At 58.3% G+C, this 23,536-nt stretch overlaps 8 non-coding genes and 5 pseudogenes across 8 annotated transcripts; all 13 read left to right on the forward strand.

The window, feature by feature from the left end:
• Positions 1-501: 501 nt before the first annotated feature.
• LOC146715395 (5S ribosomal RNA) lies at positions 502-620 on the forward strand (annotated as a pseudogene).
• A 1,374-nt stretch (positions 621-1,994) lies between these two features.
• Positions 1,995-2,113, forward strand: LOC146715396 (5S ribosomal RNA; annotated as a pseudogene).
• Positions 2,114-3,489: 1,376 nt separating this feature from the next.
• LOC146715397 (5S ribosomal RNA) lies at positions 3,490-3,608 on the forward strand. The gene has a single exon (XR_014919845.1). It is a non-coding gene; the product is annotated as a 5S ribosomal RNA (ribosomal RNA).
• Positions 3,609-5,144: 1,536 nt separating this feature from the next.
• On the forward strand, positions 5,145-5,263 carry LOC146715398 (5S ribosomal RNA). Its single transcript, XR_014919447.1, has one exon. It is a non-coding gene; the product is annotated as a 5S ribosomal RNA (ribosomal RNA).
• A 1,609-nt stretch (positions 5,264-6,872) lies between these two features.
• Positions 6,873-6,991, forward strand: LOC146715399 (5S ribosomal RNA). The gene has a single exon (XR_014919877.1). It is a non-coding gene; the product is annotated as a 5S ribosomal RNA (ribosomal RNA).
• Positions 6,992-9,468: 2,477 nt separating this feature from the next.
• LOC146715400 (5S ribosomal RNA) lies at positions 9,469-9,587 on the forward strand. Its single transcript, XR_014919448.1, has one exon. It is a non-coding gene; the product is annotated as a 5S ribosomal RNA (ribosomal RNA).
• Positions 9,588-10,211: 624 nt separating this feature from the next.
• Positions 10,212-10,330, forward strand: LOC146715401 (5S ribosomal RNA; annotated as a pseudogene).
• A 2,559-nt stretch (positions 10,331-12,889) lies between these two features.
• Positions 12,890-13,008, forward strand: LOC146715402 (5S ribosomal RNA). The gene has a single exon (XR_014919449.1). It is a non-coding gene; the product is annotated as a 5S ribosomal RNA (ribosomal RNA).
• A 1,613-nt stretch (positions 13,009-14,621) lies between these two features.
• Positions 14,622-14,740, forward strand: LOC146715403 (5S ribosomal RNA; annotated as a pseudogene).
• A 2,673-nt stretch (positions 14,741-17,413) lies between these two features.
• LOC146715404 (5S ribosomal RNA) lies at positions 17,414-17,532 on the forward strand. The gene has a single exon (XR_014919450.1). It is a non-coding gene; the product is annotated as a 5S ribosomal RNA (ribosomal RNA).
• Positions 17,533-20,208: 2,676 nt separating this feature from the next.
• Positions 20,209-20,327, forward strand: LOC146715405 (5S ribosomal RNA; annotated as a pseudogene).
• A 1,639-nt stretch (positions 20,328-21,966) lies between these two features.
• LOC146715406 (5S ribosomal RNA) lies at positions 21,967-22,085 on the forward strand. Its single transcript, XR_014919451.1, has one exon. It is a non-coding gene; the product is annotated as a 5S ribosomal RNA (ribosomal RNA).
• A 1,327-nt stretch (positions 22,086-23,412) lies between these two features.
• LOC146715407 (5S ribosomal RNA) lies at positions 23,413-23,531 on the forward strand. The gene has a single exon (XR_014919428.1). It is a non-coding gene; the product is annotated as a 5S ribosomal RNA (ribosomal RNA).
• The last annotated feature ends 5 nt before the right edge of the window (positions 23,532-23,536 follow it).

The following is a 23,536-nucleotide window of genomic DNA, read 5'->3' on the forward strand; positions in this document are numbered from 1 at the left end:
TGGCTGCTGGCTGAGGCCACCTACACCACACCAGGGCATTAGTTGCTATTGAGGCCAATTACACCACACCAGGGTCTGTGGCTCTTGCTCAGGCCACTTACACCACACCAGGGCCTGTGGCTCTTGCTCAGGCCACTTACACCACACCAGGGCCTGTGGCTGCTGGCTGAGGCCACTTACACCACACCAGGGCCTGTGGCTGCTGGCTGAGGCCACTTACACCAAACCAGGGCCTGTGGCTGCTTGCTGAGGCCATCTTCACCAAACCAGGCCCTGTGCTGCTTGCTGTGGCCATGTAAAACACACCAGGTCCTGTGCTGGTTCTTGAGGCCATCTTCAACAATCCAGGGCCTGTGCTGTTGGATAAATGCCAAACTGAGCCTTTGGGTTAGGGTATTATGCAAACATGCAGGTATGGTTATAGGATTGTCTTCGTAACTTCAGGTATTTGCCACCTAATCACTTGAATCCATAAATTGAGACATTGTGCTGGGGCCAGCAGCTTACGGCCATACCACCCTGAGCACGCCCGACCTCGTCTGATCTCGGAAGCTAAGCAGGGCTGGGCTTGGTTAGTACTTGGATGGGAGACTACCTGTGAATACCTGGTTCTGTAAGCCTTTCATTTTCATGTCATTGAACCGCTTTTGATCCAGAGAAGGGGTGTATTAAAAGACCAAAAGCAGCTGCCCATTAATGAGGGTACATTAACGACATTGCTTTTGGCTGTTTTCCAATGTCTTGTGCTGCTAGCTGATGCCACCTACACCACACCACGGCCTTATTTGCTGGCTGAGGCCACATACACCAAACCAGGGCCTTAGTTGCTATTGAGGCCAATTACACCACACAAGGGCCTGTGGCTGCTGGCTGAGGCCACTTACACCACACCAGGGCCTGTGGCTGCTGGCTGAGGCCACCTACACCACACCAGGGCCTTAGTTGCTATTGAGGCCAATTACACCACACCAGGGTCTGTGGCTCTTGCTCAGGCCACTTACACCACACCAGGGCCTGTGGCACTGGCTGAGGCCACTTACACCACACCAGGGCCTGTGGCTGCTGGCTGAGGCCACCTACACCACACCAGGGCCTTAGTTGCTATTGAGGCCAATTACACCACACAAGGGCCTGTGGCTGCTGGCTGAGGCCACCTACACCACACCAGGGCCTGTGGCTGCTGGCTGAGGCCACTTACACCACACCAGGGCCCTTTTGCTGCTGGCTCAGGCCACTTACACCACACCAGGGCCTGTGGCTGCTGGCTGAGGCCACTTACACCACACCAGGGCCTGTGGCTGCTGGCTGAGGCCACCTACACCACACCAGGGCATTAGTTGCTATTGAGGCCAATTACACCACACCAGGGTCTGTGGCTCTTGCTCAGGCCACTTACACCACACCAGGGCCTGTGGCTCTTGCTCAGGCCACTTACACCACACCAGGGCCTGTGGCTGCTGGCTGAGGCCACTTACACCACACCAGGGCCTGTGGCTGCTGGCTGAGGCCACCTACACCACACCAGGGCCTGTGGCTGCTGGCTGAGGCCACCTACACCACACCAGGGCCTGTGGCTGCTGGCTGAGGCCACTTACACCACACCAGTGCCTGTGGCTGCTGGCTGAGGCGACTTACACCACACCAGGGCCTGTGGCTGCTGGCTGAGGCCACTTACACCACACCAAGGCCTGTGGCTCTTGCTCAGGCCACTCACATCACACCAGGCCCTGCGCTTCTGGCCGAGGCCATCTTCACCAAACCAGGCCCTGTGCTCCTTGCTGTGGCCATGTACAACACACCAGGCCCTGTGCTGGTTCCTGAGGCCATCTTCAACAATCCAGGGCCTGTGCTGTTGGATAAATGCCAAACTGAGCCTTTGGGTTAGGGTATTATGCAAACATGCAGGTATGGTTATAGCATTGTCTTCGTAACTTCAGGTACTTGCCACCTAATCACTTGAATCCATAAATTGAGACATTGTGCTGGAGCCAGCAGCTTACGGCCATACCACCCTGAGCACGCCCGACCTCGTCTGATCTCGGAAGCAAAGCAGGGCTGGGCTTGGTTAGTACTTGGATGGGAGACTGCCTTGGAATACCTGGTGCTGTAAGCCTTTGATTTTCATGTCATTGAACCGCTTTTGATCCAGAGAAGGGGTGTATTAAAAGACCAAAAGCAGCTGCCCATTAATGAGGGCACATTAACGACACTGCTTTTGGCTCTTTTCCAATGTCTTGTGCTGCTAGCTGATGCAACCTACACCACACAAGGGCCTGAGTGACCGGCTGGGGCCACTTACACCACATCAGGGCCTGTGGCTCTGGCTGAGGCCACGTTCACCACACCAGGGCCTGTGGCTGCTGGCTGAGGCCACCTACACCACACCAGGGCATTAGTTGCTATTGAGGCCAATTACACCACACCAGGGTCTGTGGCTCTTGCTCAGGCCACTTACACCACACCAGGGCCTGTGGCTCTTGCTCAGGCCACTTACACCACACCAGGGCCTGTGGCTGCTGGCTGAGGCCACCTACACCACACCAGGGCATTAGTTGCTATTGAGGCCAATTACACCACACCAGGGTCTGTGGCTCTTGCTCAGGCCACTTACACCACACCAGGGCCTGTGGCTCTTGCTCAGGCCACTTACACCACACCAGGGCCTGTGGCACTGGCTGAGGCCACTTACACCACACCAGGGCCTGTGGCTGCTGGCTGAGGCCACTTATACCACACCAGGGCCTGTGGCTGCTGGCTGAGGCCACTTACACCACACCAGGGCCTTTGGCTGGTGGCTGAGGCCACCTACACCACACCAGGGCCTGTGGCTGCTGGCTGAGGCGACTTACACCACACCAGGGCCCTTTTGCTGCTGGCTGAGGCAACTTACACCACACCAGTGCCTGTGGCTTCTGTCTGAGGCGACTTACACCACACCAGGGCCTGTGGCTGCTGGCTGAGGCCAATTACACCACACCAGGGTCTGTGGCTCTTGCTCAGGCCACTTACACCACACCAGGGCCTGTGGCTGCTGGCTGAGGCGACTTACACCACACCAGGGCCCTTTTGCTGCTGGCTGAGGCCACTTACACCACACAAGTGCCTGTGGCTTCTGGCTGAGGCGACTTACACCACACCAGGGCCTGTGGCTGCTGGCTGAGGCCACTTACACCACACCAAGGCCTGTGGCTCTTGCTCAGGCCACTCACATCACACCAGGCCCTGCGCTTCTGGCCGAGGCCATCTTCACCAAACCAGGCCCTGTGCTGCTTGCTGTGGCCATGTACAACACACCAGGCCCTGTGCTGGTTCCTGAGGCCATCTTCAACAATCCAGGGCCTGTGCTGTTGGATAAATGCCAAACTGAGCCTTTGGGTTAGGGTATTATGCAAACATGCAGGTATGGTTATAGGATTGTCTTCGTAACTTCAGGTACTTGCCACCTAATCACTTGAATCCATAAATTGAGACATTGTGCTGGGGCCAGCAGCTTACGGCCATACCACCCTGAGCACGCCCGACCTCGTCTGATCTCGGAAGCTAAGCAGGGCTGGGCTTGGTTAGTACTTGGATGGGAGACTTCCTGGGAATACCTGGTGCTGTAAGCCTTTCATTTTCATGTCATTGAACCGCTTTTGATCCAGAGAAGGGGTGTATTAAAAGACCAAAAGCAGCTACCCAATAATGAGGGCACATTAACGACACTGCTTTTGGCTCTTTTCCAATGTCTTGTGCTGCTAGCTGATGCAACCTACACCACACAAGGGCCTGAGTGACCGGCTGGGGCCACTTACACCACATCAGGGCCTGTGGCTCTGGCTGAGGCCACTTTCACCACACCAGGGCCTGTGGCTGCTGGCTGAGGCCACCTACACCACACCAGGGCATTAGTTGCTATTGAGGCCAATTACACCACACCAGGGTCTGTGGCTCTTGCTCAGGCCACTTACACCACACCAGGGCCTGTGGCTCTTGCTCAGGCCACTTACACCACACCAGGGCCTGTGGCTGCTGGCTGAGGCCACCTACACCACACCAGGGCCTGAGTGACCGGCTGGGGCCACTTACACCACACCAGGGTCTGTGGCTCTTGCTCAGGCCACTTACACCACACCAGGGCCTGTGGCTCTTGCTCAGGCCACTTACACCACACCAGGGCCTGTGGCACTGGCTGAGGCCACTTACACCACACCAGGGCCTGTGGCTGCTGGCTGAGGCCACTTACACCACACCAGGGCCTGTGGCTGCTGGCTGAGGCCACTTACACCACACCAGGGCCTGTGGCTGGTGGCTGAGGCCACCTACACCACACCAGGGCCTGTGGCTGCTGGCTGAGGCGACTTACACCACACCAGGGCCCTTTTGCTGCTGGCTGAGGCCACTTACACCACACCAGTGCCTGTGGCTTCTGTCTGAGGCGACTTACACCACACCAGGGCCTGTGGCTGCTGGCTGAGGCCAATTACACCACACCAGGGTCTGTGGCTCTTGCTCAGGCCACTTACACCACACCAGGGCCTGTGGCACTGGCTGAGGCCACTTACACCACACCAGGGCCTGTGGCTGCTGGCTGAGGCCACTTACACCACACCAGGGCCTGTGGCTGCTGGCTGAGGCCACTTACACCACACCAGGGCCTGTGGCTGCTGGCTGAGGCCACCTACACCACACCAGGGCCTGTGGCTGCTGGCTGAGGCCACTTACACCACACCAGGGCCCTTTTGCTGCTGGCTGAGGCCACTTACACCACACCAGTGCCTGTGGCTTCTGGCTGAGGCGACTTACACCACACCAGGGCCTGTGGCTGCTGGCTGAGGCCACTTACACCACACCAAGGCCTGTGGCTCTTGCTCAGGCCACTCACATCACACCAGGCCCTGCGCTTCTGGCCGAGGCCATCTTCACCAAACCAGGCCCTGTGCTGCTTGCTGTGGCCATGTACAACACACCAGGCCCTGTGCTGGTTCCTGAGGCCATCTTCAACAATCCAGGGCCTGTGCTGTTGGATAAATGCCAAACTGAGCCTTTGGGTTAGGGTATTATGCAAACATGCAGGTATGGTTATAGGATTGTCTTCGTAACTTCAGGTACTTGCCACCTAATCACTTGAATCCATAAATTGAGACATTGTGCTGGGGCCAGCAGCTTACGGCCATACCACCCTGAGCACGCCCGACCTCGTCTGATCTCGGAAGCTAAGCAGGGCTGGGCTTGGTTAGTACTTGGATGGGAGACTGCCTGGGAATACCTGGTGCTGTAAGCCTTTCATGTCATTGAACCGCTTTTGATCCAGAGAAGGGGTGTATTAAAAGACCAAAAGCAGCTGCCCATTAATGAGGGCACATTAACGACACTGCTTTTGGCTGTTTTCCAATGTCTTGTGCTGCTAGCTGATGCCACTTACACCACATCAGGGCCTGTGGCTCTGGCTGAGGCCACTTACACCACACCAGGGCCTGTGGCTGCTGGCTGAGGCCAGTTACACCACACCAGAGCCTGTGGCTGCTGGCTGAAGCCACTTACACCACACCAGGGCCTTAGTTGCTATTGAGGCCACTTACACCACACCAGGGCCTGTGGCTGCTGGCTGAGGCCACCTACACCACACCAGGGCCTGTGGCTGCTGGCTGAGGCCACTTACACCACACCAGGGCCTGTGGCTGCTGGCTGAAGCCACTTACACCACACCAGGGCATTAGTTGCTATTGAGGCCACTTACACCACACCAGGGCCTGTGGCTGCTGGCTGAGGCCACCTACACCACACCAGGGCATTAGTTGCTATTGAGGCCAATTACACCACACCAGGGTCTGTGGCTCTTGCTCAGGCCACTTACACCACACCAGGGCCTGTGGCTCTTGCTCAGGCCACTTACACCACACCAGGGCCTGTGGCACTGGCTGAGGCCACTTACACCACACCAGGGCCTGTGGCTGCTGGCTGAGGCCACTTACACCACACCAGGGCCTGTGGCTGCTGGCTGAGGCCACTTACACCACACCAGGGCCTGTGGCTGCTGGCTGAGGCCACCTACACCACACCAGGGCCTGTGGCTGCTGGCTGAGGCCACTTACACCACACCAGGGCCCTTTTGCTGCTGGCTGAGGCCACTTACACCACACCAGTGCCTGTGGCTTCTGTCTGAGGCGACTTACACCACACCAGTGCCTGTGGCTGCTGGCTGAGGCCACTTACACCACACCAGGGTCTGTGGCTCTTGCTCAGGCCATCTACACCACACCAGGGCCTGTGGCACTGGCTGAGGCCACTTACACCACACCAGGGCCTGTGGCTGCTGGCTGAGGCCACTTACACCACACCAGGGCCTGTGGCTGCTGGCTGAGGCCACTTACACCACACCAGGGCCTGTGGCTGCTGGCTGAGGCCACCTACACCACACCAGGGCCTGTGGCTGCTGGCTGAGGCGACTTACACCACACCAGGGCCCTTTTGCTGCTGGCTGAGGTACTTACACCACACCAGTGCCTGTGGCTTCTGGCTGAGGCGACTTACACCACACCAGGGCCTGTGGCTGCTGGCTGAGGCCACTTACACCACACCAAGGCCTGTGGCTCTTGCTCAGGCCACTCACATCACACCAGGCCCTGCGCTTCTGGCCGAGGCCATCTTCACCAAACCAGGCCCTGTGCTGCTTGCTGTGGCCATGTACAACACACCAGGCCCTGTGCTGGTTCCTGAGGCCATCTTCAACAATCCAGGGCCTGTGCTGTTGGATAAATGCCAAACTGAGCCTTTGGGTTAGGGTATTATGCAAACATGAAGGTATGGTTATAGGATTGTCTTCGTAACTTCAGGTACTTGCCACCTAATCACTTGAATCCATAAATTGAGACATTGTGCTGGAGCCAGCAGCTTACGGCCATACCACCCTGAGCACGCCCGACCTCGTCTGATCTCGGAAGCTAAGCAGGGCTGGGCTTGGTTAGTACTTGGATGGGAGACTGCCTGGGAATGCCTGGTGCTGTAAGCCTTTCATTTTCATGTCATTGAACCGCTTTTGATCCAGAGAAGGGGTGTATTAAAAGACCAAAAGCAGCTGCCCATTAATGAGGGCACATTAACGACACTGCTTTTGGCTGTTTTCCAATGTCTTGTGCTGCTTGCTGATGCCACCTACACCACACCAGGGCCTGAGTGACCGGCTGGGGCCACTTACACCAGACCAGGGCCTGTGGCTGCTGGCTGAGGCCAGTTACACCACACCAGAGCCTGTGGCTGCTGGCTGAAGCCACTTACACCACACCAGGGCCTTAGTTGCTATTGAGGCCACTTACACCACACCAGGGCCTGTGGCTGCTGGCTGAGGCCACTTACACCACACCAGGGCCTGTGGCTGCTGGCTGAGGCCATCTACACCACACCAGGGCCTGTGGCTGCTGGCTGAGGCCACTTACACCACACCAGGGCCTGTGGCTGCTGGCTGAGGCCACCTACACCACACCAGGGCCCTTTTGCTGCTTGCTGAGGCCACTTACACCACACCAGTGCATGTGGCTTCTGGCTGAGGCCACTTACACCACACCAGGGCCTGTGGCTGCTGGCTGAGGCCACTTACACCACACCAGGGCCTGTGGCTCTTGCTCAGGCCACTCACATCACACCAGGCCCTGCGCTTCTGGCCGAGGCCATCTTCACCAAACCAGGCCCTGTGGTTCTTGCTCAGGCCACTTACACCACACCAGGGCCTGTGGCTCTGGCTTAGGCCAATTACACCACACCAGGGTCTGTGGCTCTTGCTGAGGCCACTTACACCACACCAGGGCCTGTGGCTGCTGGCTGAGGCCACTTACACCACACCAGGGCCTGTGGCTGCTGGCTGAGACCACCTACACCACACCAGGGCCCATGGCTCTGGCTTAGGCCAATTACACCACACCAGGGTCTGTGGCTCTTGCTGAGGCCACTTACACCACACCAGGGCCTGTGCCTGCTGGATGAGGCCACTTACACCACACCAGGGCCTGTGGCTGCTGGCTGAGACCACCTACACCACACCAGGGCCTGTGGCTGCTTGCTGAGGCGACTTACACCACACCAGGGCCTGTTGCTGCTGGCTGAGGCCACTTACACCACACCAGTGCCTGTGGCTTCTGGCTGAGGCCACTTACACCACACCAGGGCCTGTGGCTGCTGGCTCAGGACTCTCATATCAAACCAGGTCCTGTGCTTCTGGCCGAGGCCATCTTCACCAAACCAGGCCCTGTGCTGCTAGCTGAGGCGACTTACACCACATCAGGGCCTGTGGCTCTGGCTGAGGCCACTTACACCACACCAGGGCCTGTGGCTGCTGGCTGAGGCCAGTTACACCACACCAGGGCCTGTGGCTGCTGGCTGAGGCCACATACACCACACCAGGGCCTTAGTTGCTATTGAGGCCAATTACACCACACCAGGGTCTGTGGCTCTTGCTCAGGCCACTCACATCACACCAGGCCCTGCGCTTCTGGCCACTTACACCACACCAGGGCCTGAGTGACCGGCTGGGGCCACTTACACCACATCAGGGCCTGTGGCTCTGGCTGAGGCCACTTACACCACACCAGGGCCTGTGGCTGCTGGCTGAGGCCACCTACACCACACCAGGGCCTGTGGCTGCTGGCTGAGGCCATCTACACCACACCAGGGCCTGTGGCTGCTGGCTGAGGCGACTTACACCACACCAGGGCCCTTTTGCTGCTGGCTGAGGCCACTTACACCACACCAGTGCCTGTGGCTTCTGGCTGAGGCGACTTACACCACACCAGGGCCTGTGGCTGCTGGCTGAGGCCACTTACACCACACCAGGGCCTGTGGCTGCTGGCTTAGGCCACCTACACCACACCAGGGCCTTAGTTGCTATTGAGGCCAATTACACCACACCATGGTCTGTGGCTCTTGCTCAGGCCACTTACACCACACCAGGGCCTGTGGCACTGGCTGAGGCCACTTACACCACACCAGGGCCTGTGGCTGCTGGCTGAGGCCACTTACACCACACAAGGGCTTGTGGCTGCTGGCTGAGGCCACCTACACCACACCAGGGCCTGTGGCTGCTGGCTGAGGCCACCTACACCACACCAGGGCCTGTGGCTCTTGCTCAGGCCACTTTCACCACACCAGGGCCTGTGGCTCTTGCTCAGGCCACTTACACCACACCAGGGCCTGTGGCTCTTGCTCAGGCCACTCATATCACACCAGGCCCTGTGCTTCTGGCTGAGGCCATCTTCACCAAACCAGGCCCTGTGCTGCTTGCTGTGGCCATGTACAACACACCAGGCCCTGTGCTGTTTCCTGAGGCCATCTTCAACAATCCAGGGCCTGTGCTGTTGGATAAATGCCAAACTGAGCCTTTGGGTTAGGGTATTATGCAAACATGCAGGTATGGTTATAGGATTGTCTTCGTAACTTCAGGTACTTGCCACCTAATCACTTGAATCCATAAATTGAGACATTGTGCTGGGCCCAGCAGCTTACGGCCATACCACCCTGAGCACGCCCGACCTCGTCTGATCTCGGAAGCTAAGCAGGGCTGGGCTTGGTTAGTACTTGGATGGGAGACTGCCTGGGAATACCTGGTGCTGTAAGCCTTTCATTTTCATGTCATTGAACCGCTTTTGATCCAGAGAAGGGGTGTATTAAAAGACCAAAAGCAGCTACCCATTAATAAGGGCACATTAATCACATTGCTTTTGGCTCTTTTCCAATGTCTTGTGCTGCTAGCTGATGCCACCTACACCACACCAGGGCCTGAGTGACCGGCTGGGGCCACTTACACCACATCAGGGGCTGTGGCTCTGGCTGAGGCCAGTTACACCACACCAGGGCCTGTGGGTTCTGGCTGAGGCGACTTACACCACACCAGGGCCTGTGGCTGCTGGCTGAGGCCACTTACACCACACCAGGGCCTGTGGCTCTTGCTCAGGCCACTCACATCACACCAGGCCCTGCGCTTCTGGCCGAGGCCATCTTCACCAAACCAGGCCCTGTGCTGCTAGCTGTGGCCATGTACAACACACCAGGCCCTGTGCTGGTTCCTGAGGCCATCTTCAACAATCCAGGGCCTGTGCTGTTGGATAAATGCTAAACTGAGCCTTTGGGTTAGGGTATTATGCAAACATGAAGGTAGGGTTATAGGATTGTCTTCGTAACTTCAGGTCCTTGCCACCTAATCACCTGAATCCATAAATTGAGACATTGTGCTGGGGCCAGCAGCTTACGGCCATACCACCCTGAGCACGCCCGACCTCGTCTGATCTCGGAAGCTGAGCAGGGCTGGGCTTGGTTAGTACTTGGATGGGAGCCTGCCTGGGAATACCTGGTGCTGTAAGCCTTTCATGTCATTGAACCGCTTTTGATCCAGAGAAGGGGTGTATTAAAAGACCAAAAGCAGCTGCCCATTAATGAGGGCACATTAACGACATTGCTTTTGGCTGTTTTCCAATGTCTTGTGCTGCTAGCTGATGCCACCTACACCACACCAGGGCCTGAGTGACCGGCTGGGGCCACTTACACCACATCAGGGCCTGTGGCTCTTGCTGAGGCCACTTACACCACACCAGGGCCTGTGGCTGCTGGCTGAGGCCACTTACACCACACCAGGGCCTGTGGCTGCTGGCTGAGGCCACTTACACCACACCAGGGCCTTAGTTGCTATTGAGGCCAATTACACCACACCATGGTCTGTGGCTCTTGCTCAGGCCACTTACACCACACCAGGGCCTGTGGCACTGGCTGAGGCCACTTACACCACACCAGGGCCTGTGGCTGCTGGCTGAGGCCACTTACACCACACAAGGGCTTGTGGCTGCTGGCTGAGGCCACCTACACCACACCAGGGCCTGTGGCTGCTGGCTGAGGCCACCTACACCACACCAGGGCCCTGTGGCTCTTGCTCAGGCCACTTACACCACACCAGGGCCTTATTTGCTATTGAGGCCACTTACACCACACCAGGGCCTGTGGCTCTTGCTCAGGCCACTTACACCACACCAGGGCCTGTGGCTCTTGCTCAGGCCACTCATATCACACCAGGCCCTGTGCTTCTGGCCGAGGCCATCTTCACCAAACCAGGCCCTGTGCTGCTAGCTGAGGCGACTTACACCACATCAGGGCCTGTGGCTCTGGCTGAGGCCACTTACTCCACACCAGGGCCTGTGGCTGCTGGCTGAGGCCAGTTAAACCACACCAGGGCCTGTGGCTGCTGGCTGAGGCCACTTACACCATACCAGGGCCTGTGGCTGCTGGCTGAGGCGACTTACACCACACCAGAGCCTGTGGCTGCTGGCTGAGGCCACTTACACCACACCAGTGCCTGTGACTGCTGGCTGAGGCCACTTACACCACACCAGGGCCTTATTTGCTATTGAGGCCAGTTACACCACACCAGGGCCTGTGGCTCTGGCTGAGGCCACTTACTCCACACCAGGGCCTGTGGCTCTTGCTCAGGCCACTCATATCACACCAGGCCCTGTGCTTCTGGCCGAGGCCATCTTCACCAAACCAGGCCCTGTGGCTGCTGGCTGAGGCCACTTACACCACACCAGGGCCTGTGGCTGCTGGCTGAGGCCATCTACACCACACCAGGGCCTGTGGCTGCTGGCTGAGGCGACTTACACCACACCAGGGCCCTTTTGCTGCTGGCTGAGGCCACTTACACCACACCAGTGCCTGTGGCTTCTGGCTGAGGCGACTTACACCACACCAAGGCCTGTGGCTGCTGGCTGAGGCCACTTACACCACACCAGGGCCTGTGGCTCTTGCCCAGGCCACTCACATCACACCAGGCCCTGCGCTTCTGGCCGAGGCCATCTTCACCAAACCAGGCCCTGTGGCTCTTGCTCAGGCCACTTACACCACACCAGGGCCTGTGGCTCTGGCTTAGGCCACTTACACCACACCAGGGCCTGTGGCTGCTGGCTGAGGCCACTTACACCACACCAGGGCCTGTGGCTGGTGGCTGAGGCCACTTACACCACACCAGGGCCTGTGGCTGCTGGCTGAGGCCACTTACACCACACCAGGGCCTGTGGCTGCTGGCTGAGGCCACTTACACCACACCAGGGCCTGTGGCTGCTGGCTGAGGCGACTTACACCACACCAGGGCCCTTTTGCTGCTGGCTGAGGCCACTTACACCACACCAGTGCCTGTGGCTTCTGTCTGAGGCGACTTACACCACACCAGGGCCTGTGGCTGCTGGCTGAGGCCAATTACACCACACCAGGGTCTGTGGCTCTTGCTCAGGCCACTTACACCACACCAGGGCCTGTGGCACTGGCTGAGGCCACTTACACCACACCAGGGCCTGTGGCTGCTGGCTGAGGCCACTTACACCACACCAGGGCCTGTGGCTGCTGGCTGAGGCCACTTACACCACACCAGGGCCTGTGGCTGCTGGCTGAGGCCACCTACACCACACCAGGGCCTGTGGCTGCTGGCTGAGGCCACTTACACCACACCAGGGCCCTTTTGCTGCTGGCTGAGGCCACTTACACCACACCAGTGCCTGTGGCTTCTGGCTGAGGCGACTTACACCACACCAGGGCCTGTGGCTGCTGGCTGAGGCCACTTACACCACACCAAGGCCTGTGGCTCTTGCTCAGGCCACTCACATCACACCAGGCCCTGCGCTTCTGGCCGAGGCCATCTTCACCAAACCAGGCCCTGTGCTGCTTGCTGTGGCCATGTACAACACACCAGGCCCTGTGCTGGTTCCTGAGGCCATCTTCAACAATCCAGGGCCTGTGCTGTTGGATAAATGCCAAACTGAGCCTTTGGGTTAGGGTATTATGCAAACATGTAGGTATGGTTATAGGATTGTCTTCGTAACTTCAGGTACTTGCCACCTAATCACTTGAATCCATAAATTGAGACATTGTGCTGGGGCCAGCAGCTTACGGCCATACCACCCTGAGCACGCCCGACCTCGTCTGATCTCGGAAGCTAAGCAGGGCTGGGCTTGGTTAGTACTTGGATGGGAGACTGCCTGGGAATACCTGGTGCTGTAAGCCTTTCATTTTCATGTCATTGAACCGCTTTTGATCCAGAGAAGGGGTGTATTAAAAGACCAAAAGCAGCTGCCCATTAATGAGGGCACATTAACGACACTGCTTTTGGCTGTTTTCCAATGTCTTGTGCTGCTAGCTGATGCCACTTACACCACATCAGGGCCTGTGGCTCTGGCTGAGGCCACTTACACCACACCAGGGCCTGTGGCTGCTGGCTGAGGCCAGTTACACCACACCAGAGCCTGTGGCTGCTGGCTGAAGACACTTACACCACACCAGGGCCTTAGTTGCTATTGAGGCCACTTACACCACACCAGGGCCTGTGGCTGCTGGCTGAGGCCACCTACACCACACCAGGGCCTGTGGCTGCTGGCTGAGGCCACTTACACCACACCAGGGCCTGTGGCTGCTGGCTGAAGCCACTTACACCACACCAGGGCCTTAGTTGCTATTGAGGCCACTTACACCACACCAGGGCCTGTGGCTGCTGGCTGAGGCCACCTACACCACACCAGGGCATTAGTTGCTATTGAGGCCACTTACACCACACCAGGGCCTGTGGCTGCTGGCTGAGGCCACCTACACCACACCAGGGCATTAGTTGCTATTGAGGCCAATTACACCACACCAGGGTCTGTGGCTCTTGCTCAGGCCACTTACACCACACCAGGGCCTGTGGCTCTTGCTCAGGCCACTTACACCACACCAGGGCCTGTGGCACTGGCTGAGGCCACTTACACCACACCAGGGCCTGTGGCTGCTGGCTGAGGCCACTTACACCACACCAGGGCCTGTGGCTGCTGGCTGAGGCCACTTACACCACACCAGGGCCTGTGGCTGCTGGCTGAGGCCACCTACACCACACCAGGGCCTGTGGCTGCTGGCTGAGGCCACTTACACCACACCAGGGCCCTTTTGCTGCTGGCTGAGGCCACTTACACCACACCAGTGCCTGTGGCTTCTGTCTGAGGCGACTTACACCACACCAGGGCCTGTGGCTGCTGGCTGAGGCCACTTACACCACACCAGGGTCTGTGGCTCTTGCTCAGGCCATCTACACCACACCAGGGCCTGTGGCACTGGCTGAGGCCACTTACACCACACCAGGGCCTGTGGCTGCTGGCTGAGGCCACCTACACCACACCAGGGCCTGTGGCTGCTGGCTGAGGCGACTTACACCACACCAGGGCCCTTTTGCTGCTGGCTGAGGTACTTACACCACACCAGTGCCTGTGGCTTCTGGCTGAGGCGACTTACACCACACCAGGGCCTGTGGCTGCTGGCTGAGGCCACTTACACCACACCAAGGCCTGTGGCTCTTGCTCAGGCCACTCACATCACACCAGGCCCTGCGCTTCTGGCCGAGGCCATCTTCACCAAACCAGGCCCTGTGCTGCTTGCTGTGGCCATGTACAACACACCAGGCCCTGTGCTGGTTCCTGAGGCCATCTTCAACAATCCAGGGCCTGTGCTGTTGGATAAATGCCAAACTGAGCCTTTGGGTTAGGGTATTATGCAAACATGAAGGTATGGTTATAGGATTGTCTTCGTAACTTCAGGTACTTGCCACCTAATCACTTGAATCCATAAATTGAGACATTGTGCTGGAGCCAGCAGCTTACGGCCATACCACCCTGAGCACGCCCGACCTCGTCTGATCTCGGAAGCTAAGCAGGGCTGGGCTTGGTTAGTACTTGGATGGGAGACTGCCTGGGAATGCCTGGTCCTGTAAGCCTTTCATTTTCATGTCATTGAACCGCTTTTGATCCAGAGAAGGGGTGTATTAAAAGACCAAAAGCAGCTGCCCATTAATGAGGGCACATTAACGACACTGCTTTTGGCTGTTTTCCAATGTCTTGTGCTGCTTGCTGATGCCACCTACACCACACCAGGGCCTGAGTGACCGGCTGGGGCCACTTACACCAGACCAGGGCCTGTGGCTGCTGGCTGAGGCCAGTTACACCACACCAGAGCCTGTGGCTGCTGGCTGAAGCCACTTACACCACACCAGGGCCTTAGTTGCTATTGAGGCCACTTACACCACACCAGGGCCTGTGGCTGCTGGCTGAGGCCACCTACACCACACCAGGGCCCTTTTGCTGCTTGCTGAGGCCACTTACACCACACCAGTGCATGTGGCTTCTGGCTGAGGCCACTTACACCACACCAGGGCCTGTGGCTGCTGGCTGAGGCCACTTACACCACACCAGGGCCTGTGGCTCTTGCTCAGGCCACTCACATCACACCAGGCCCTGCGCTTCTGGCCGAGGCCATCTTCACCAAACCAGGCCCTGTGGTTCTTGCTCAGGCCACTTACACCACACCAGGGCCTGTGGCTCTGGCTTAGGCCAATTACACCACACCAGGGTCTGTGGCTCTTGCTGAGGCCACTTACACCACACCAGGGCCTGTGGCTGCTGGCTGAGGCCACTTACACCACACCAGGGCCTGTGGCTGCTGGCTGAGACCACCTACACCACACCAGGGCCTGTGGCTCTGGCTTAGGCCAATTACACCACACCAGGGTCTGTGGCTCTTGCTGAGGCCACTTACACCACACCAGGGCCTGTGGCTGCTGGATGAGGCCACTTACACCACACCAGGGCCTGTGGCTGCTGGCTGAGACCACCTACACCACACCAGGGCCTGTGGCTGCTTGCTGAGGCGACTTACACCACACCAGGGCCTGTTGCTGCTGGCTGAGGCCACTTACACCACACCAGTGCCTGTGGCTTCTGGCTGAGGCCACTTACACCACACCAGGGCCTGTGGCTGCTGGCTCAGGACTCTCATATCAAACCAGGTCCTGTGCTTCTGGCCGAGGCCATCTTCACCAAACCAGGCCCTGTGCTGCTAGCTGAGGCGACTTACACCACATCAGGGCCTGTGGCTCTGGCTGAGGCCACTTACACCACACCAGGGCCTGTGGCTGCTGGCTGAGGCCAGTTACACCACACCAGGGCCTGTGGCTGCTGGCTGAGGCCACATACACCACACCAGGGCCTTAGTTGCTATTGAGGCCAATTACACCACACCAGGGTCTGTGGCTCTTGCTCAGGCCACTCACATCACACCAGGCCCTGCGCTTCTGGCCACTTACACCACACCAGGGCCTGAGTGACCGGCTGGGGCCACTTACACCACATCAGGGCCTGTGGCTCTGGCTGAGGCCACTTACACCACACCAGGGCCTGTGGCTGCTGGCTGAGGCCACCTACACCACACCAGGGCCTGTGGCTGCTGGCTGAGGCCATCTACACCACACCAGGGCCTGTGGCTGCTGGCTGAGGCGACTTACACCACACCAGGGCCCTTTTGCTGCTGGCTGAGGCCACTTACACCACACCAGTGCCTGTGGCTTCTGGCTGAGGCGACTTACACCACACCAGGGCCTGTGGCTGCTGGCTGAGGCCACTTACACCACACCAGGGCCTGTGGCTGCTGGCTTAGGCCACCTACACCACACCAGGGCCTTAGTTGCTATTGAGGCCAATTACACCACACCATGGTCTGTGGCTCTTGCTCAGGCCACTTACACCACACCAGGGCCTGTGGCACTGGCTGAGGCCACTTACACCACACCAGGGCCTGTGGCTGCTGGCTGAGGCCACTTACACCACACAAGGGCTTGTGGCTGCTGGCTGAGGCCACCTACACCACACCAGGGCCTGTGGCTGCTGGCTGAGGCCACCTACACCACACCAGGGCCTGTGGCTCTTGCTCAGGCCACTTACACCACACCAGGGCCTGTGGCTCTTGCTCAGGCCACTTACACCACACCAGGGCCTGTGGCTCTTGCTCAGGCCACTCATATCACACCAGGCCCTGTGCTTCTGGCTGAGGCCACCTACACCACACCAGGGCCTGTGGCTCTTGCTCAGGCCACTTACACCACACCAGGGCCTGTGGCACTTGCTCAGGCCACTTACACCACACCAGGGCCTGTGGCTGCTGGCTGAGGCCACTTACACCACACCAGGGCCTGTGGCTCTTACTCAGGCCACTTACACCACACCAGGGCCTGTGGCACTGGCTGAGGCCACTTAGACCACACCAGGGCCTGTGGCTGCTGGCTGAGGCCACTTACACCACACCAGGGCCTGTGGCTGCTGGCTGAGGCCACTTACACCAAACCAGGGCCTGTGGCTGCTTGCTGAGGCCATCTTCACCAAACCAGGCCCTGTGCTGCTTGCTGTGGCCATGTAAAACACACCAGGTCCTGTGCTGGTTCTTGAGGCCATCTTCAACAATCCAGGGCCTGTGCTGTTGGATAAATGCCAAACTGAGCCTTTGGGTTAGGGTATTATGCAAACATGCAGGTATGGTTATAGGATTGTCTTCGTAACTTCAGGTATTTGCCACCTAATCACTTGAATCCATAAATTGAGACATTGTGCTGGGGCCAGCAGCTTACGGCCATACCACCCTGAGCACGCCCGACCTCGTCTGATCTCGGAAGCTAAGCAGGGCTGGGCTTGGTTAGTACTTGGATGGGAGACTGCCTGGGAATACCTGGTGCTGTAAGCCTTTCATTTTCATGTCATTGAACCGCTTTTGATCCAGAGAAGGGGTGTATTAAAAGACCAAAAGCAGCTGCCCATTAATGAGGGTACATTAACGACATTGCTTTTGGCTGTTTTCCAATGTCTTGTGCTGCTAGCTGATGCCACCTACACCACACCACGGCCTTATTTGCTGGCTGAGGCCACATACACCAAACCAGGGCCTTAGTTGCTATTGAGGCCAATTACACCACACAAGGGCCTGTGGCTGCTGGCTGAGGCCACTTACACCACACCAGGGCCTGTGGCTGCTGGCTGAGGCCACCTACACCACACCAGGGCCTTAGTTGCTATTGAGGCCAATTACACCACACCAGGGTCTGTGGCTCTTGCTCAGGCCACTTACACCACAACAGGGCCTGTGGCACTGGCTGAGGCCACTTACACCACACCAGGGCCTGTGGCTGCTGGCTGAGGCCACCTACACCACACCAGGGCCTTAGTTGCTATTGAGGCCAATTACACCACACAAGGGCCTGTGGCTGCTGGCTGAGGCCACCTACACCACACCAGGGCCTGTGGCTGCTGGCTGAGGCCACTTACACCACACCAGGGCCCTTTTGCTGCTGGCTCAGGCCACTTACACCACACCAGGGCCTGTGGCTGCTGGCTGAGGCCACTTACACCACACCAGGGCCTGTGGCTGCTGGCTGAGGCCACCTACACCACACCAGGGCATTAGTTGCTATTGAGGCCAATTACACCACACCAGGGTCTGTGGCTCTTGCTCAGGCCACTTACACCACACCAGGGCCTGTGGCTCTTGCTCAGGCCACTTACACCACACCAGGGCCTGTGGCTGCTGGCTGAGGCCACTTACACCACACCAGGGCCTGTGGCTGCTGGCTGAGGCCACCTACACCACACCAGGGCCTGTGGCTGCTGGCTGAGGCCACCTACACCACACCAGGGCCTGTGGCTGCTGGCTGAGGCCACTTACACCACACCAGTGCCTGTGGCTTCTGGCTGAGGCGACTTACACCACACCAGGGCCTGTGGCTGCTGGCTGAGGCCACCTACACCACATCAGGGCCTGTGGCTCTTGCTGAGGCCACTTACACCACACCAGGGCCTGTGGCTGCTGGCTGAGGCCACCTACACCACACCAGGGCATTAGTTGCTATTGAGGCCAATTACACCACACCAGGGTCTGTGGCTCTTGCTCAGGCCACTTACACCACACCAGGGCCTGTGGCTCTTGCTCAGGCCACTTACACCACACCAGGGCCTGTGGCTGCTGGCTGAGGCCACCTACACCACACCAGGGCATTAGTTGCTATTGAGGCCAATTACACCACACCAGGGTCTGTGGCTCTTGCTCAGGCCACTTACACCACACCAGGGCCTGTGGCTCTTGCTCAGGCAACTTACACCACACCAGGGCCTGTGGCACTGGCTGAGGCCACTTACACCACACCAGGGCCTGTGGCTGCTGGCTGAGGCCACTTACACCACACCAGGGCCTGTGGCTGCTGGCTGAGGCCACTTACACCACACCAGGGCCTGTGGCTGGTGGCTGAGGCCAACTACACCACACCAGGGCCTGTGGCTGCTGGCTGAGGCAACTTACACCACACCAGGGCCCTTTTGCTGCTGGCTGAGGCCACTTACACCACACCAGTGCCTGTGGCTTCTGTCTGAGGCGACTTACACCACACCAGGGCCTGTGGCTGCTGGCTGAGGCCACTTACACCACACCAGGGCCTGTGGCACTGGCTGAGGCCACTTACACCACACCAGGGCCTGTGGCTGCTGGCTGAGGCCACTTACACCACACCAGGGCCTGTGGCTGCTGGCTGAGGCCACCTACACCACACCAGGGCCTGTGGCTGCTGACTGAGGCGACTTACACCACACCAGGGCCCTTTTGCTGCTGGCTGAGGCCACTTACACCACACCAGGGCCTGTGGCTCTTGCTCAGGCCACTCACATCACACCAGGCCCTGCGCTTCTGGCCGAGGCCATCTTCACCAAACCAGGCCCTGTGGTTCTTGCTCAGGCCACTTACACCACACCAGGGCCTTATTTGCTATTGAGGCCACTTACACCACACCAGGGCCTATGGCACTTGCTCAGGCCACTTACACCACACCAGGGCCTGTGGCTGCTGGCTGAGGCCACTTACACCACACCAGGGCCTGTGGCTCTTGCTCAGGCCACTTACACCACACCAGGGCCTGTGGCACTGGCTGAGGCCACTTAGAACACACCAGGGCCTGTGGCTGCTGGCTGAGGCCACTCACACCACACCAGGGCCTGTGGCTGATAGCTGAGGCCACTTACACCAAACCAGGGCCTGAGTGACCGGCTGGGGCCACTTACACCACACCAGGGCCTGTGGCTCTTGCTCAGGCCACTCACATCACACCAGGCCCTGCTCTTCTGGCCGAGGCCATCTTCACCAAACCAGGCCCTGTGCTGCTAGCTGTGGCCATGTACAACACACCAGGCCCTGTGCTGGTTCCTGAGGCCATCTTCAACAATCCAGGGCCTGTGCTGTTGGATAAATGCCAAACTGAGCCTTTGGGTTAGGGTATTATGCAAACATGCAGGTATGGTTATAGGATTGTCTTCGTAACTTCAGGTACTTGCCACCTAATCACTTGAATCCATAAATTGAGTCATTGTGCTGGGGCCAGCAGCTTACGGCCATACCACCCTGAGCACGCCCGACCTCGTCTGATCTCGAAAGCTAAGCAGGGCTGGGCTTGGTTAGTACTTGGATGGGACACTGCCTGGGAATACCTGGTGCTGTAAGCCTTTCATTTTCATGTCATTGAACCGCTTTTGATCCAGAGAAGGGGTGTATTAAAAGACCAAAAGCCCATTAATGAGGGCACATTAACGACATTGCTTTTGGCTCTTTTCCAATGTCTTGTGCTGCTAGCTGATGCCACCTACACCACACCAGGGCCTGAGTGACCGGCTGGGGCCACTTACACCACATCAGGGCCTGTGGCTCTGGCTGAGGCCACCTACACCACACCAGGGCCTTAGTTGCTATTGAGGCCAATTACACCACACCAGGGTCTGTGGCTCTTGCTCAGGCCACTTACACCACACCAGGGCCTGTGGCTCTTGCTCAGGCCACTTACACCACACCAGGGCCTGTGGCTGCTAGCTGAGGCCACCTACACCACACCAGGGCATTAGTTGCTATTGAGGCCAATTACACCACACCAGGGTCTGTGGCTCTTGCTCAGGCCACTTACACTACACCAGGGCCTGTGGCTGCTGGCTGAGGCCAGTTACACCACACCAGAGCCTGTGGCTGCTGGCTGAAGCCACTTACACCACACCAGGGCCTTAGTTGCTATTGAGGCCACTTACACCACACCAGGGCCTGTGGCTGCTGGCTGAGGCCACCTACACCACACCAGGGCCTGTGGCTGCTGGCTGAGGCCACTTACACCACACCAGGGCCTGTGGCTGCTGGCTGAAGCCACTTACACCACACCAGGGCCTTAGTTGCTATTGAGGCCACTTACACCACACCAGGGCCTGTGGCTGCTGGCTGAGGCCACCTACACCACACCAGGGCCCTTTTGCTGCTGGCTGAGGCCACTTACACCACACCAGTGCATGTGGCTTCTGGCTGAGGCCAATTACACCACACCAGGGCCTGTGGCTGCTGGCTGAGGCCACTTACACCACACCAGGGCCTGTGGCTCTTGCTCAGGCCACTCACATCACACCAGGCCCTGCGCTTCTGGCCGAGGCCATCTTCACCAAACCAGGCCCTGTGGTTCTTGCTCAGGCCACTTACACCACACCAGGGCCTTATTTGCTATTGAGGCCACTTACACCACACCAGGGCCTGTGGCACTTGCTCAGGCCACTTACACCACACCAGGGCCTGTGGCTGCTGGCTGAGGCCACTTACACCACACCAGGGCCTGTGGCTCTTGCTCAGGCCACTTACACCACACCAGGGCCTGTGGCACTGGCTGAGGCCACTTAGACCACACCAGGGCCTGTGGCTGCTGGCTGAGGCCACTCACACCACACCAGGGCCTGTGGCTGATAGCTGAGGCCACTTACACCAAACCAGGGCCTGAGTGACCGGCTGGGGCCACTTACACCACACCAGGGCCTGTGGCTCTTGCTCAGGCCACTCACATCACACCAGGCCCTGCTCTTCTGGCCGAGGCCATCTTCACCAAACCAGGCCCTGTGCTGCTAGCTGTGGCCATGTACAACACACCAGGCCCTGTGCTGGTTCCTGAGGCCATCTTCAACAATCCAGGGCCTGTGCTGTTGGATAAATGCCAAACTGAGCCTTTGGGTTAGGGTATTATGCAAACATGCAGGTATGGTTATAGGATTGTCTTCGTAACTTCAGGTACTTGCCACCTAATCACTTGAATCCATAAATTGAGTCATTGTGCTGGGGCCAGCAGCTTACGGCCATACCACCCTGAGCACGCCCGACCTCGTCTGATCTCGGAAGCTAAGCAGGGCTGGGCTTGGTTAGTACTTGGATGGGAGACTGCCTGGGAATACCTGGTGCTGTAAGCCTTTCATTTTCATGTCATTGAACCGCTTTTGATCCAGAGAAGGGGTGTATTAAAAGACCAAAAGCCCATTAATGAGGGCACATTAACGACATTGCTTTTGGCTGTTTTCCAATGTCTTGTGCTGCTAGCTGATGCCACCTACACCACACCACGGCCTTATTTGCTGGCTGAGGCCACATACACCAAAACAGGGCCTTAGTTGCTATTGAGGCCAATTACACCACACCAGGGCCTGTGGCTCTTGCTCAGGCCACTTACACCACACCAGGGCCTGTGGCTCTTGCTCAGGCCACTTACACCACACCAGGGCCTGTGGCTCTTGCTCAAGCCACTTACACCACACCAGGGCCTGTGGCTCTTTCTCAGGCCACTCATATCACACCAGGCCCTGTGCTTCTGGCTGAGGCAACTTAGACCACACCAGGGCCTGTGGCTGCTGGCTGAGGCCACTTACACCACACCAGGGCCTGTGGCTGCTGGCTGAGGCCATCTACACCACACCAGGGCCTGTGGCTGCTGGCTGAGGCGACTTACACCACACCAGGGCCCTTTTGCTGCTGGCTGAGGCCACTTACACCACACCAGTGCCTGTGGCTTCTGGCTGAGGCGACTTACACCACACCAGGGCCTGTGGCTGCTGGCTGAGGCCACTTACACCACACCAGGGCCTGTGGCTCTTGCTTAGGCCACCTACACCACACCAGGGCCTTAGTTGCTATTGAGGCCAATTACACCACACCATGGTCTGTGGCTCTTGCTCAGGCCACTTACACCACACCAGGGCCTGTGGCACTGGCTGAGGCCACTTACACCACACCAGGGCCTGTGGCTGCTGGCTGAGGCCACTTACACCACACCAGGGCTTGTGGCTGCTGGCTGAGGCCACCTACACCACACCAGGGCCTGTGGCTCTTGCTCAGGCCACTTACACCACACCAGGGCCTGTGGCTCTTGCTCAGGCCACTCATATCACACCAGGCCCTGTGCTTCTGGCTGAGGCCACTTAGACCACACCAGGGCCTGTGGCTGCTGGCTGAGGCCACCTACACCACACCAGGGCCTGTGGCTGCTGGCTGAGGCCATCTACACCACACCAGGGCCTGTGCTGCTTGCTGTGGCCATGTACAACACATCAGGCCCTGTGCTGGTTCCTGAGGCCATCTTCAACAATCCAGGGCCTGTGCTGTTGGATAAATGCCAAACTGAGCCTTTGGGTTAGGGTATTATGCAAACATGCAGGTATGGTTATAGGATTATCTTCGTAACTTCAGGTACTTGCCACCTAATCACTTGAATCCATAAATTGAGACATTGTGCTGGAGCCAGCAGCTTACGGCCATACCACCCTGAGCACGCCCGACCTCGTCTGATCTCGGAAGCTAAGCAGGGCTGGGCTTGGTTAGTACTTGGATGGGAGACTGCCTGGGAAAACCTGGTGCTGTAAGCCTTTCA

This window comes from Copadichromis virginalis, linkage group LG3 (genome assembly GCF_057382275.1).
Source record: "Copadichromis virginalis isolate Kocher_CV1m ecotype Utaka linkage group LG3, C_Virginalis_male_GT1.1, whole genome shotgun sequence".
Taxonomy (NCBI): Eukaryota; Metazoa; Chordata; class Actinopteri; order Cichliformes; family Cichlidae; genus Copadichromis; species Copadichromis virginalis.